The sequence below is a fragment of the Phodopus roborovskii genome, unplaced genomic scaffold, assembly GCF_943737965.1.
Source record: "Phodopus roborovskii unplaced genomic scaffold, PHOROB, whole genome shotgun sequence".
In the NCBI taxonomy this organism is placed as follows: Eukaryota; Metazoa; Chordata; class Mammalia; order Rodentia; family Cricetidae; genus Phodopus; species Phodopus roborovskii.
The window spans coordinates 43848-57636 of NW_026126630.1; the positions used below are offsets into that span (position 1 = coordinate 43848).

Here is a 13789-nt window from a genome sequence, read left to right on the forward strand (position 1 = left end):
GACCAACTACCCCTGATTAGCTATTAGAGCAAGACTGTGAAGCATCTTTCAGTACCAAGAAGGGGGGAATCTCATCTACCCAAGGTGCTGTAGGCTAGAATTAGCCAGTGTAAAAGGGCAGCTCACTAGGGTAAGTAAACCAACCCCCTCTGTAGAGTGGACAGCAGAGCTTCCCACTGCCTAAGTTTTGGCTATGAATGGAAGCCAGTGAGTATTTGACACCCTAGGTTCACCATGGCCTGAGATTAACAGTTCCTGCCCCAAGTCTGTTACATCCACTGACTCTGAAGTTTAACCCAGATACCTTCTCCTATCATAGATGGCCCAAGTTGCAGACAGCCCAGATCATACCTTTGAGGCCAAACAAGGCTTCACTGCCCTGCAGGACATCGTTGACAAAGTAAGTGGGTTGTAGAAGACTGGAGGGCCTTGTATGCATTCCCTGAGGCTTACTGTCCTGCCCATTTCCATTTCCATTTCCATTTCCATTTCCATCTCCCTCTCTCAGATTGCTTCCAAATCCTGCATTCAGGTGTTTTCTGTGACGCCATCCTATGTCTGTACAAAAGGTAAGAGCTGAGGGGTCACAGACATGGGCAAATGGTGTTACTCAATAGAGTGAGTACATTTGTATGAGTATGTATAGGGTGTGATATTGTTTCTGAGTGTGGCTTGTATGGGATGTCCATTCTGTGTGTGGTGCTTCCATGATGTGTTTGGTACATGTAACATCTCTAGTGATGATACTGATCATAGAATCTAGAATTAATAGTAGACAAACCTGTTAGCATGACCATGAGGGATTTCTCAACTGAGTTCATTGAAGTGGGAAAAACCACTCTAGGTACAGACAGCAATATCCATTGGTCTGAGATACCAAGCTGATTAATAACAAGATGAAAGGGAGGGAGCTCTGGCATTCTCCTCTCTGTCATTTATGATTGTGGATGCAATATGACCCCAAGCATCATGTAACTGCCACCATGCTACCTTCCCTTACATGAAGGACTGCATGCTTACTATGAACTAAAATCACTTTATTTAAGTTGATTTTTGTCTGGCATTTTGTCACAGCCTCAACGAGAATGGTAACTAATACAGAAACCTGGCATCAGGAGTGATGCTGCAGCTAATCCCTGACGGTGTGGTTCTTAGGCCTTTGAAAATAGATGCAGGAAAATAGTCTGAAAGTTTGCAACATTGACACAGAAAAGCCCAGGAATGCTTGCGTGTGTTAAGTGTGCTTTGGATGGATGTGCAAGAGCAGTGTGTATGTGATATACATAATGTGATAAGGGTTGTGGAAAGGCTGTGGTGCAAGTGGCTAAAACAGGTGTGTCAGCAGAAAATGTGGTAATGATTGTGCTATGTATGTTAGGGTGTTCTGTGTTGTGATATATTGTGTGGAAGGGCATTTAATGTGTAAGGGCCACATGATGTGTTTTTATGATATACACAACATGTCTGAGCTTTTATGTGACTTGTAGTGTAGTGACTATATATTCATGGGCTTATGTCATATATTTATATTGTCGTTTACATAGGAATAGTATGTATAATAACTGTCTAATGTGTTTATAACTGAGAGTGAAATAAATTGTGTATTGTTTTATGTAGAAAAGTAGTATGTCTACTGGTGTGTATATATATTGTATTAAAAAACTTGACGGGGATGTGTATGAGTGTGTGCTTGTGTGTGTGTGTGCTTGTGTGTGTGTTTGTGTGATGTCCGATTGGGTGGTTAAGTATGTAGTATTTCTAAAGGACACATGGGATTGTGTTTTATTGGTATACATGCCCTAAGTAGGCACGCATATATAGCTCAGCCCCTGGACTGTTAAAATGTTGGCTTTCGTGTACAAACCTGCATATAGGAATAACTGTCACTTTCAGGGAAACCTAAGGTAGGTGCCAGCACCAGAAATGAAATAGATTTAGCTGTTTTCTTGAGGTCGCACTGAGCCAACATGTGTGCTATGGAGTCTGGGGAGGGTCCTTGTAAATGAGGATCCTTGGTCTTCTACACTGAGGTGTCAAGATAACACAGAAGGGAGGATAGAGCTGGCTCTCAGCCCCGAGGCAGCAGTGCAGGCAGATGAGGAAAAGGTAGAATCCTGCCTATGGTCTCACCCACCCAGCCATCCTCACTCTGTCCTTTTCATTTTGTGTCAGTGTCAGGGAGGTGTTCGCAGGTGTTAGAAAGACCCTGCTAAACCCCAGAGCAATGGGAAAGGTGAATGGGTTGAAGAAAGCTGCATTGACTCCAGAACTATATCTATGGGGATCACCTCCTGTGAAGAACTCCCTTTAGTGGGTCAGGTACTAGAACTGTGTCTGAGACAGGGCATCTCCTGTGAGGGACTCTCTTGTGAGCATCAGGGACTTGACCTGTGTCTAAGGAGCCAAATCCTCCTAGGTATTTTCTTGGGTGGTTCAGGGACCAGACCTATCCCTTATATCCTAGCCCTTGGTCTTGAGTTCTTTATTAGCACACCAGAGAAACAGAGAATAGACTTCATGCTCAGAATCAAAGTCAACCCTAACCCTGTGCAGATAGGGCCCTGCCTCTCCTACAATGCCCATGTGGATTCGGGAGTGTGTGAGGTCTCCAAGCAGGAAGGTTTCAGCTGAGCTGGCATAGCTCAGAACAGGGATGGACTCTCATGACTTGGGACTTGTTGCATCACTGATTGCAGTAGGACTCCTAACTTCTCAGGATCCTTCCCAGCTACATTAGCATGGATACTCAGTGACCATAGATGATGGTCCACACGATGTCGCTGTATGATAAGGGCCTGAGAATTCCGTCTTCAAGGTAGCCCTTCATGAAAGGTGAGAGCAGAGAGAACATGGCACCCAACTCTCCTGTTCCAACAATTTAATGTTCTCCTTGCAGATCCCTCTCAAGTGAATGTCAATGGACGAGGATTTAAAAATGCAAATGACCTGACCAAGTTATTTGCAGGTTCACTTTCAGTGACTCCAGGGTTGTTGGTAAGTAATGCATTGGTATCCCAGTTCCCATGAGGTACACATTACCATTCACAATCATTCTTCAAAGTCAGCCATGCCTTCTGCTCTTGCAGACCACGCACAATGGGGGAAGCTATAGGTAGCATGGACCAATGGAAGGAGGACCAAGCACCATGCCTATTCCCATCTCTCTTCACACACACAGTGAAAGAATAAACCCCAGCTCTGGAGCCTGGCATGACACTGGCCCATCGTCACTACAGCATCCATTTAGCCTTTTGTTGTTCCCCTTCTTGAGGTTCTAATCCCACAAGATGGCCTCCACAGATGCCACAGGCAGAGCCTCCTGACTGAGCATGAAAGATGTCCAGCAGGTCTTTCTGGAAAGTCATTCATTACAGCACACAGGGGAAACAAAGGACTGGGAAACTGGAAGCCTAGCCAGTGGGGGTACAGCTCAGCTCTTGGCTTTTGCTCCAGCTCAGGGGACTGGGAATAGAATGTGTGTTGAGGATTAGCAGCTTCAGCCAGAGTTACAGAATTCCTCTCAGACTCCCAAAGGAGGAAAAGAAAAATGTTTATTCCCTTATGAGACTTCTCCAGCTCAGCAAACAACACAACTCCCCACCCACTTCCTTGGTCTAAACCTGGTTGCTATTCTTGCTCCTCTTCTCCTATCCCTGTACCCAGGCCACCAGCGCTTCATGCTGCCTTTATCTGGAGACTCCATGGCGCCTGACACATCCATTGTACTAGAAGTACCACCCAAACTTATTCCCATTTGCCTCTCACCTATCTCTGAGCCTCCAACCCTAAGGTCATTTCCTGGCTGCTCCCATCTCAGACATCAGCACTTCACAGGAAATCAGTTTCAGTGCACATGGTCTACCAAACACAAATGTACCAAAGAGTACATGGGCTTGAAGCACCCATAGCCACTGCCCAGGAGTTCACAATCCACACCGTGTAGCTCCCCCACAGTCTCGCCACTGTGTATCTTTAGCTAAATTCCAACTTATATAAACACTTATTCTTTAAATAAGAAATTATATCTTTAAAAGAAGGGACTCATCACCAGTAACTGAGCATCTGACCTCTCCCCAGGATGCCCCACCCCTCTACTTCCCATGTCACAGCACACTGCACTCTTTTATATTGTCCTGTGTGTCTTCCCTCTCTCCCTTCCTCTCCCTCTCTGTCTTTCTCGCTCTCTCCCTCAATCACCAACAAGTGATCCTTGGGTACAGGATATGCTTGCTAGGTAACAGAGTGCTGTTCAGGAGGGGGCATAGTTGGAACTCCACACTTGCCCTTGAACAAAAAGAGGCAGAGGGAGTAAGCAGGCATCAGCCAGTGTCAGCTCTCAGACAGAGGGTGACAGTGGAGGAAGGGCTCCCTATTGATAGTCTTATGCCAATTTCTTTTAGATGAAAGCACTAGAGAAATAACTAATAACACCATAAATTGTCCTGGACCGAAGATACAGCATACTGGCAAGTAAGTGTCCCTTGCTAAAGTCCTTCTCTAGGAATTCCTAGATTTGTGTTTCCCAGCTTTAGCGAAACTGGGGTGTGTCCTCTGCTATAAGCACCTGTCTGCATTATATGGGTTCCATTTCCTTTCTACAAGACTCTGTTAGTGACCCTGGAGGTTCTTAGGAATACACAGTGCCCAGGCACTGATGAGGGCAGGATGGAGTAGATGATGGGTTCCAGGGTTCAAACCGGCGTTTGAATATCTTCCTGATTCCTTAGCTCCTGCTCATTGTGGTCATATGACATGAAGACCCCCTCTGGCCTAATCTGCAGCCTTCGCATCCCTGCAGTGCTTGAGTCTTTATGCTTTGGGTAATAGAGTTCCTCTACCTACCTGTTCACTGTCAGGGAGGCCTGTGCTGAATTTCAGCATCATTACACTGAGGACTGATGTGTGTGACACTTTCAACAAACTGAGTCTCTGGGGCAATTCCGTCATGTAGTCTCTCTTCCATGCATTAGGGAAGTGTCTCTTGAGGTGAGTCTGAACAACGGCATCTCCTTCATTGGCAACAGACTCGTCATCACCGGAACCAACTGTGGGAGTACCAAGGTAAGAACCCAGAGTTGATGCAGATCCACCTAGAGGAGAAAGATGGTCACAAGAGGCCTGGAGGTGACCACAAGTACTGTAGGTAGGCTGTAGCAGCTTATAAAGAGTCATCATGGACAGGTATGAGACTGGCAGACACTGTCTAGGACATGGAGGGCACAAGACAGCTCCATATGCATGCCCAGGAATCCAGAATTTGTACAGTAGCAGACAAAATATGTACCAGTGCATCATATACCCAGCAGCTGATATGGACTTAAATCTATGCATCCTCAGTCCCCACCCTCTGCCCACCTTGTCCCCAAACCTAACAGTGTCCTCAGGTCCCCTCTCCTCTCCAGCTGTGGTGGGGAAGCTGTCTGTCACGTGGAACACTCAGCACAACAGGGCCCCTGAGAAAGAAAGTGCTACTCCTCAAGTGCTCCACATCTGTCCATTTCCACATCTGTCCTCCAAGCACCTGAGATCAATGCAGTGTAACTAGAAGGGGAGGGGGAGAATCCAAGGAGAAGAAGCTTTGATCCCATTTGTGACAAGTCTGGAGTTGTTACCAGGATTCAGAGGGAGGAGGGGCAAACTATGTCAGGCAGAGCAGGGACAAAGTGATCGGCCACATCCACTATCCCTACACCTCTGTAGAGACCCAGCAGCCTGAACCTCTCCTAGAGATCTAATCACCTTCATTGTAGTGTGAAGTCAACCAAGGCCACGGTGAGAACTGATCTCAGGCCATAGAAAATCCTGAGTCATCCTCTTCTAGGTTCAGGGCTGGGCAAGATTGGCTGTTCTCTCTGAAGACCAATCTGGGTCACTAACTCCACTGTAGCCCTTGTGTCTAGCCAATCCTGATGAATGAAGAGAGTGTGTGTACAAATGGGAAGCAAGGTGTGAGTCCAGGGGAAGAAGCCACTCTTGCTTTTTGTCACAGGGAGCACTTAATAGCAGGAGCCTTGACATCAGTAAAAGCCACCAGCAGCCCCATAGCCAGCAAGCCACAAGCAAAAGTTCCAGACCCAGTTTCACTTGCTACAACACAAGGCAAAGCCATCAATACACCAAACATGTCAGCAGGAGGCGGCTTTATCTTTAACTGGAATTGGCTTATTCTTCTGCTGGTCTTTCTGGTGGCAATCATGTTGCTGATCTGCTGTTGCAGGCTATGCTGCAAGAAGGTTAAGTCTCCTGGCCCCCTCCACCCTCTCCCTCTCCCTCTGTCTCCCACTCCCACACCCTGGCTCCCACACACATGCCCCGTCTCCAAGGAATAGTGTCATAAGGCAGTACTATATCCAGTCTGGTGGAAATTTCCCATCTGACCAAGGGACTAACAGCATCCATGGGACACACGAAGTGTCAAATATAAACATCCAAGTCCTGGCTTCCAAGAATTGTTCAGTATAGCTGAAACAGGAAATTTGTCTGCGATGCTTAGCCTGAAAACGAAGCCCTGCACAGTGGCCATCCGAGTACCCTTAGGTCAGGGCCATCTTGTATCCACTATACATTTATAGGCCTCATGTGGCCAAACCCCAGAGGTGCCCCTTTACTTCAGGGCAGGATCCCTTACGTAGTCCAGTGGCCCCATATGCAGGGTGATGGCTTTGAGGCATGATTAGGAAGCACTAGGTCAGAGATACCTTTGACACCAATCCTTTCCTGACCACAGTATGACATGCAACCCCTTACTGGGCTGCAGAGGCACAAAGAGAAAGCAGAACCACCCTGCCCCACCAGGAAATGCAGTTACCATTCAGGCTTTTGGTATAACACACACATCCAGAGATGTCACCAGGGCTTGGCCAAAGCACAGCAGGATGTGGGGATGGTACTGGCATCTGGGACAGGGTGAAGAAGAAGAAGAGCTAGGATAGAAAGAAGAGAGCTGGAGGAATTGGAAGCACAGGCCTGGGAGGTGGGGGCAGGTGGCATTTAGTACATAGCTCTCAGGGCCCATCTCTTCCTGGAGCTGCAGTGAGCAGTGAAATCCAGGGACTAAATTAGAGGGTGAGGAGGCTGCAGGAGGAATGGGGAGGCTGAGTGACAGTGAACTTCTACCAATAGGAAGGGTGAGTGTGGGCTCCACTGCAGCTGGGCTCAGACACATGTGAGGCACTCCAGCTGTGGGCCTCTCCAGGGACAAAAGGTAGGACCAGATAGCCTCTCCCTCATTGGAGAGGGATGGGGATGCCTCTGGCAGTTAGAGCGCTCTGGACACAGCACCACAGCAGGCAACAAGCACCCACACAGGCCATGTTGTCGTTCTGCTCCAAGCCAAGGTCCCCTCTATTGGCAGGACCAAGGCAGCGCCCACCCTCCCTCTCCAGCCCACTTTTGTCTGTTTTACATTCCAGCCTAAGGAGCCACCACCACCGCCACCTCCACCACAGCCAGAGAAGGTGAGTTGGATGGGGAAGAGGGTGACAGTCACACTGACCTTTCTTAAGGGATATCATGAAGCCTGACCTCAGAATCCCTCACTACTTTGGCAGTGAACAGGGGGGAATGCAGATCAATGATTGTAACAGAAAACCGCAGAGCTCAAACTTATGTCAACTAGACAATACCATCACCAGTCTCCAAGCATTTCCAAATAATCAGGGCTTTGGAGACTTCATCCAGCGAGTACAGCTGTCCATTGCTGAATTGGAGTTTTACAAAGGATCCCATAAGGCTCTCTGTAGAAGGCCAAGGATGCAAACGGTTTCTTAGTATAGGAGCTGCATAAGTCAGAGCCAGGTCTCCATATACAAGTTCAGAGCCTTTGGGATTCGGTACAGCTATCTCCATCTCTGGCTGGTATGGCTAAGGGTTTCACTGTGTACAGCCTAGGAATCCCAGGGCTGATGAAAAGAGAGGATATTGAAACTGACTATCAGCTATGAGGGATGTTCCTAGCTGAGCACAAGGACCAGGATGCAGACACCACTGAGCCTTCCTCAGGGTAGGGACCAGAAGAGGTAAAGAAAAGCTGCAGTACACAGATCCCGGACCTGGGCCTGTGCTGGGGTGGCAACAGCTTTCCTATCCACATGGGACAGGGCTGGTTAGTGGGAGCCCTGGGCGCCTGTCCTGTAATGACCATGGCCTGGTGTGGGAGAATGCTACCTCCATTGCCTAGCCTCTGCACAGCCTGCTGGCTAGGTCTCTCCCAAACAAGAGTGACCTCAGCAGAACAAAATACAAGGCTATTGGCATTGTGAGAAGCTCAATATCTGCAAATCAGAGGGCTTTGGTTACACTTCTCAAGGATGACCTCTCCAGGGTGTGCATTACAGCCTTCCATTCACTCTACAGCATTGGCTGTCTGACCACCCCGTAGTGCCATTGTATGTAAGGGACTCTTCTCAAGACTGCAGGCAAGACACAGACCATCTCTTTTCACTTGCAGGATCCAGAGGAGAACCAAACCCCTCATTCATCACCACCTGCTCCTCCTCCTCCATCTCCATCACCTGTCAACCCAAACCCTACTGTGATCGATGCATGCTGTGGCTGTGGAAACAGGGGTAGAGATGACTGGGTTGTGTAGAGAGCTGCAAAGTGCCACGCCTTAAAGATGGCGCTGGCTTCTGCCTTCCACCTTCCTGATGGTGAGCACTCTCTGTTGTAAACAAGTCCTTATTTGGCTAAACCTGTTCAGCTTGCTGCTTCCCTATAAGAGCAGCCTATCTGCAGGGTCTATGTGGCTCACTAGGGTTGGTCAGCACAAGGGGAGTTAAGCCTGTGTGGGCCTTTCCCAGGGGTCAGAAGAAGAAGCTTGTTCAAGGATCTTGAATAAACTGCTTGAAGAAGATCTTGCCTGAGTTGTGTCTTTCCTTCTGGTTGAGGTTGGACGGGACAACTGGTGGCCTGTACTGGGATGGAGATCAGAACTTCTTGCAGTCAGGGCAGCGCTGGTAAGTTCTCAAGGTAAGGTGGGACAATAAAGACCGTGGGAAATAAGCGGCAATAAGGTTCCCTAGGAAGAGTGGGAAAATAAGGACCGTGGGCATAAGCGGCAATAAAGTCTCAGGCATTGAGGGAGAGGTTCTAGCGAACCGAAAGTAAAATCTTTTAAAATGGGGACATCTCAGTCTCATCCATTTTTTCTGGCTCTTCAGGGGCTATTTTTGTCAAAGAAACTTAAAATAAAGAAAAACACACTGGAAAGGTTTCTGGGCCAATGCGAAGCCATTGCACCTTGGTTCGCAGTTTCGTTTCGGGAGACCTTAGGTTAGTGTGCTGGTACAAGTTAGGCAGGGATCTTGACTTTGCTTGGGAATAAGGGACACTAAAGTCCCAAGTCAGACCTATTTGGATATTAGTGCATTGCTGCATTGAGGACCAGAAATGCTGTAGAGAGGCGGTGGAAAAGGGGCAAGCTGAACTAGAAGTGCTACAAGAAAAAAGTTCAGAAGAGGTTAAGAGCACAGGGGAGTCTGATAAGGTTGAAACAGTCTGAGGAGGAATTGCAGGCCCTCTTAGAAAAGGTTCAGAAACAATCCCTTAGAGAACGAAGAGGGGAAGAAAAGGAGAAATGGTGATGTAAGGAGTAGGAGGATCCCCCCTGAATATAGCCCTTGGTGGTGCCTCCTTATCAGATGGAGGAAGGGCGGGGCTAAGGGACAGGACATTCCTTTTGCCCTGAGGTCTGGAGAGCAGTGCAAACTGACCTTGGTCTAGCTTTTCCAGTTTTCCAGGATGCCCAATGTTAGGAACTGGCAGCCAGCTGACCCCCGCCCCCCCGACAATGGGTGGGATGCTCATGGCTGTGTCATGGCTATGTCAGCCTTACCTGGCAGCTCAAGCTTTACCTGGCTGCCAGAGGACTCAGTTATGCATGCTCAAGCCTCCCTTTTAAAGCAAGCATGCCAAGAGTGCCTCTCTCTCTGGTTCCCTCTCTGGTTTCTCTCTTGCCCCCTCTTGCTCTCTCTCTCTCTCTCCCCTCTCCCTCTCTCTTCCTCTCTCTCCCTCCCTCCCTCCTTCCCTCTCTCTCTCTCTCTCTCTCTCTCTCTCTCTCTCTCTCTCTCTCTCTCTCCTCTCTCTCCTCTCTCCTCTCTCTCCTCTCTCTCTCTCTCTCTCTCCTGCTTTTGGTCGGCCACCAGTTCTCCCCTCTTTCTATCCCTTCTCTCAATAAACGCCAGGTGGGTGCTGAGTCTCCTGTTTGTGTTTCTTAGGCATTAGCTGAGCAGCAAAAGAACAACTTGTTGCAGAAACCCAGGCAGGCTCTCCTTCAGGGTCACTGGCAGCTGTCTGCTGGCCAGCCAAGACACTTGGGATCCTGTTTCTGATTCCAGTGGTCCCCCTCCATTCCTCCCCCCTCCCTTTTCTGGAAATACCACCCCACACTGGCTTCAATTAGGTAAGGTATCCTTTTAAATTTTAACCCATTTCCTTAAGGTCAGATACATTCCTTAAGGGTGGAAGACATACCTCCCGTGGCGGTATATCTGCTCTGCTCTCGGACTGCTGAGTCCTTCTGGCCTCTGTTGGGCCTGGCAACGTTTTCCGGCTGACGAGCTTTGAATAACGCTCTGCCATTCTTGCTTATCGTGTGGCCACACTCTTGAGCTGAGGAGTTCCAAGATTGCATGGTCACCCCTCACCACTCCACTGGGATGCCTGATAGATGTCACTTGTTATTTACCTTTGTACTGAAAAATGGCCTAGATATCCCCTAAAAAATAATCCAAATTGGCCATGTAATGACTCTCTAGATCCTGATATTTTACTGGATCTTTCAAATTACTGCCAGCGAACGGTTAGATGGAAGGAGTTTTTTCTATCTCTCTGCTAAACAATCTCTTACCCTAAACTTGTTTTTGTTCTCTTCCCGCCAAGCTAAAACTCTCCTGCCCGCCTCAGCTGAAGCCTGTCTCAGGGCAGTAGGCTGGGCTGAGGCAGCATCTACTCAAGACAAAATTTTATCTCAAAACTTTATGATTTCTGCCAGCTCTTGGGGATATGTTTATGGCAGCCACCCTCTGGACCACTTGGCCTAGCCTCCCCCTCCCCCCCATGGTTCTTCCCTCTGCTAAATCAGCCACCAAGGTAGAGGGAGTTTAGCCAGCTTCTGCCGCCAACAGAACCTGTAATTCATTTACCTTTTGCTTTTATTCTTTGTCTCTAATTTCTTTTTTCACTATGTTGCACATAGCTTCACACTCTGGTCCTTCTCATTTTTACCCAGTCCTGTTAAATATATCTGTACATTTGATTTAAACTTAACTTTATTGAAATGTAAGCTAACTTCATACTGAAAGAACAAAAAAAGTAATGTTAATGATGGACTGACCTGGAAACCAATATCTGTTCCTTGGAATTTGCTAACTTCCTCTCACAAAGCCCTGAGATAAGAAGAATTCACACTGCCCCTCCTTTCCTGTGAGTCAACAGGTGGTGAATAGGGTCCTTAGGAAACAAAGAGATAGCTGCAACTCCAGTATGCCCAGAAAAATTAATTAGCACACCCCGAGGCCCTAAGGTCTGTTGACCTTAATAGCAGACCATCTGGCCCCCAAGAGTCACATACTCAGTGGACAGAGGGCCCCACCCCCTCCCTAAGCTTGTGGGTTTGCCTTTAAAAGCACATGGACCCAGGGGAGGGGGTTTCTCTTGCTGGAGGAGCCCATTTGCCCAAATGTTTCCTGTTCATTAAAGCCTCTTGCGTTTTGCAGCAACTGGACTGGACATTGAGTTCTTGGGGTATCGACTGAACCTGGAAGACTCCTCATTCTGAGGGTCTTACAATACAACTTAAATTCATCTGTACTCTAAATTGTTAGATGCCTTTAAATGGTGGTAAACATTTAAGGTTATAAATGCCTATTTCAAGCTAACAAAATATTTATGCCACTCAGTCTTTCCTGTAAGCTGTTTATAAAGGTTATGCCTCTATTATCAAAGGGAGTTTTTCTCTACCTCTTTGTCCTCTACAGGTATAAGTCTAACCTACTAAGTTAAAACCAGTTACAGTCAGGCTGCAGGGCTCTGAGTAAAACATCCCTCCACAGCCTCTCAGCTTGGGTCCAGTTTTCCAAACAGATTAATTAATTACAGGGATAAAGCCTTACCTAGCCACCTATGTGCTTAAGGCTATTAACTAAAGACAAATTTTGTATACTAAGGTATGCTAAACAATCAGCAGCCCTCAAATGCTCAGAGATCTAGAGAATATGGCATTTAAAATGTTTCATTAAAATGCTTTTATAACAGAGAGACAGGCCAGCTGCTGGCACCACTCATTTCCTTCAAGAAGACTGATGGACACTGAAGAAGCTCCACCCACTAAAGTGGCAACAGTAGCCACTGAGAAATCCTGCTGTTCATCTCAACTGCTGAAAAAGGCTGTAAGTACCATGGACAAGAGGGCAGTGGAATCGCCTTTCTCCACGTAGTTTGGGCCAATGGTAGGTAAAGTCTTCCAAAAGCTTCTAACCCACAGGTCTCATGCCATCAGCAGAAGGCAGATGTCCTTAAAGCCTCTGACTTCAACAACTGTGGAGGACCTGGGGTGGCTGTCCATGCTGCCAGCTAGTAAGTCTCTGTTACTCTAATCATTCAGGTAAAATTTTATCCTTCTCAAGAACTCTGATGCTTAAAGCAGCAGCAAAGGCTCCAATTGTTTCAAAACAGATTTCAAAAATGGGTATTTTAAGGTTGCTCCTATTTATAGTCTTAACATGAATCAATAAAGTTTTAAGAAGCTACTAATCCAATTCTGACAGTATTAAACACAATACTATGCCACTATATGATCGTAACTGTAACTATAAACTTACAATTAAGGTGCTTTACATTGTGCTAAAAATCTGCCAGTTGTATGTGTTAATTCTTTCAGCCAAATCATTTCTAACATGAGTATGCTGCTAATGTGTCTTAATATTTATATTTTCACAAACTCAAAGAATTGGATCCATTTACAGGTCAGATTCACTCCAAATAAATATTACTCAACTTTTTCCTGGCCTCAGGACAGGACTTCCTTCCCTTGTCCCGGGACCCCCTTGGGAGCCCCTCCCCCACCTCACACTTCTCCCATTAAGCACTAAGACCTAAGAGAAAAAAAACTAACCTTGTCCTCTGTTCTGCTAACATCTTGCCAGGTCTCAAAGAGAGGCCAGAGCCCCATACTGTCAGAACTGTGATGAAACAACCAGCTACCAGGACTTGGCAGCACCCCAGCTTTCTCGGATCCCCCAAAGACAATCTCTGCCCCCAGTTCAGCAGGAAGCAGTCTCCAGAACTCAAGGTCCTTATTCCCTAACCTGCCACGCCCAACCCCCACCTTTTTAATAACAATAAGAGGTAGGAATGTTAGGAACTAGCAGCCAGCTGACCCTAGCCCTGACAATGGGCTGGATGCTCATGGCCTTGTCATCCCTAAGTCAGCTTTACCTGGCTGCTCAAGCTTTACCTGCCTGCCAGAGGACTCAGTTATGCATGCACAAGCCCCCTTTTAAAGCAAGTGCGCCAAGCTCACCTCTCTGGTTTCTCTCTTGCCCCCTCTTGCTCTCTCTCTCTCTCTCTTTCTCTCCTGCTTTCCGGTTGGCCACCAGCTACCCTCTCTTTCTCTCCCTTCTCTCAATAAACTCCACGTGGGCGCTGAGTCTCATGTTTGTGTTTCTCAACACCCAAGGCAATAGATATGAGGAAGGTCATCAAGGCTTTGGCTGAGTCTGTGAGAACATATGGGATTTCAGCTTCTTTTACTGTAGCCCAAGTTGAAGCCCTGAATAGACACTGCATG

At 47.3% G+C, this 13789-nt stretch overlaps 1 long non-coding RNA gene across 1 annotated transcript in view; it reads left to right on the plus strand.

Annotated features, from left to right (window-relative positions):
* Nucleotides 1-6182: 6182 nt before the first annotated feature.
* Nucleotides 6183-13789, plus strand: part of LOC127238337 (uncharacterized) — a 74528-nt gene continuing 66921 nt past the window's right edge. The window contains exons 1-2 of the long non-coding RNA XR_007835922.1: nt 6183-6233; nt 7413-7457. This is a non-coding gene — a long non-coding RNA (uncharacterized LOC127238337). The remainder of the gene's footprint in view (nt 6234-7412; nt 7458-13789) is intronic.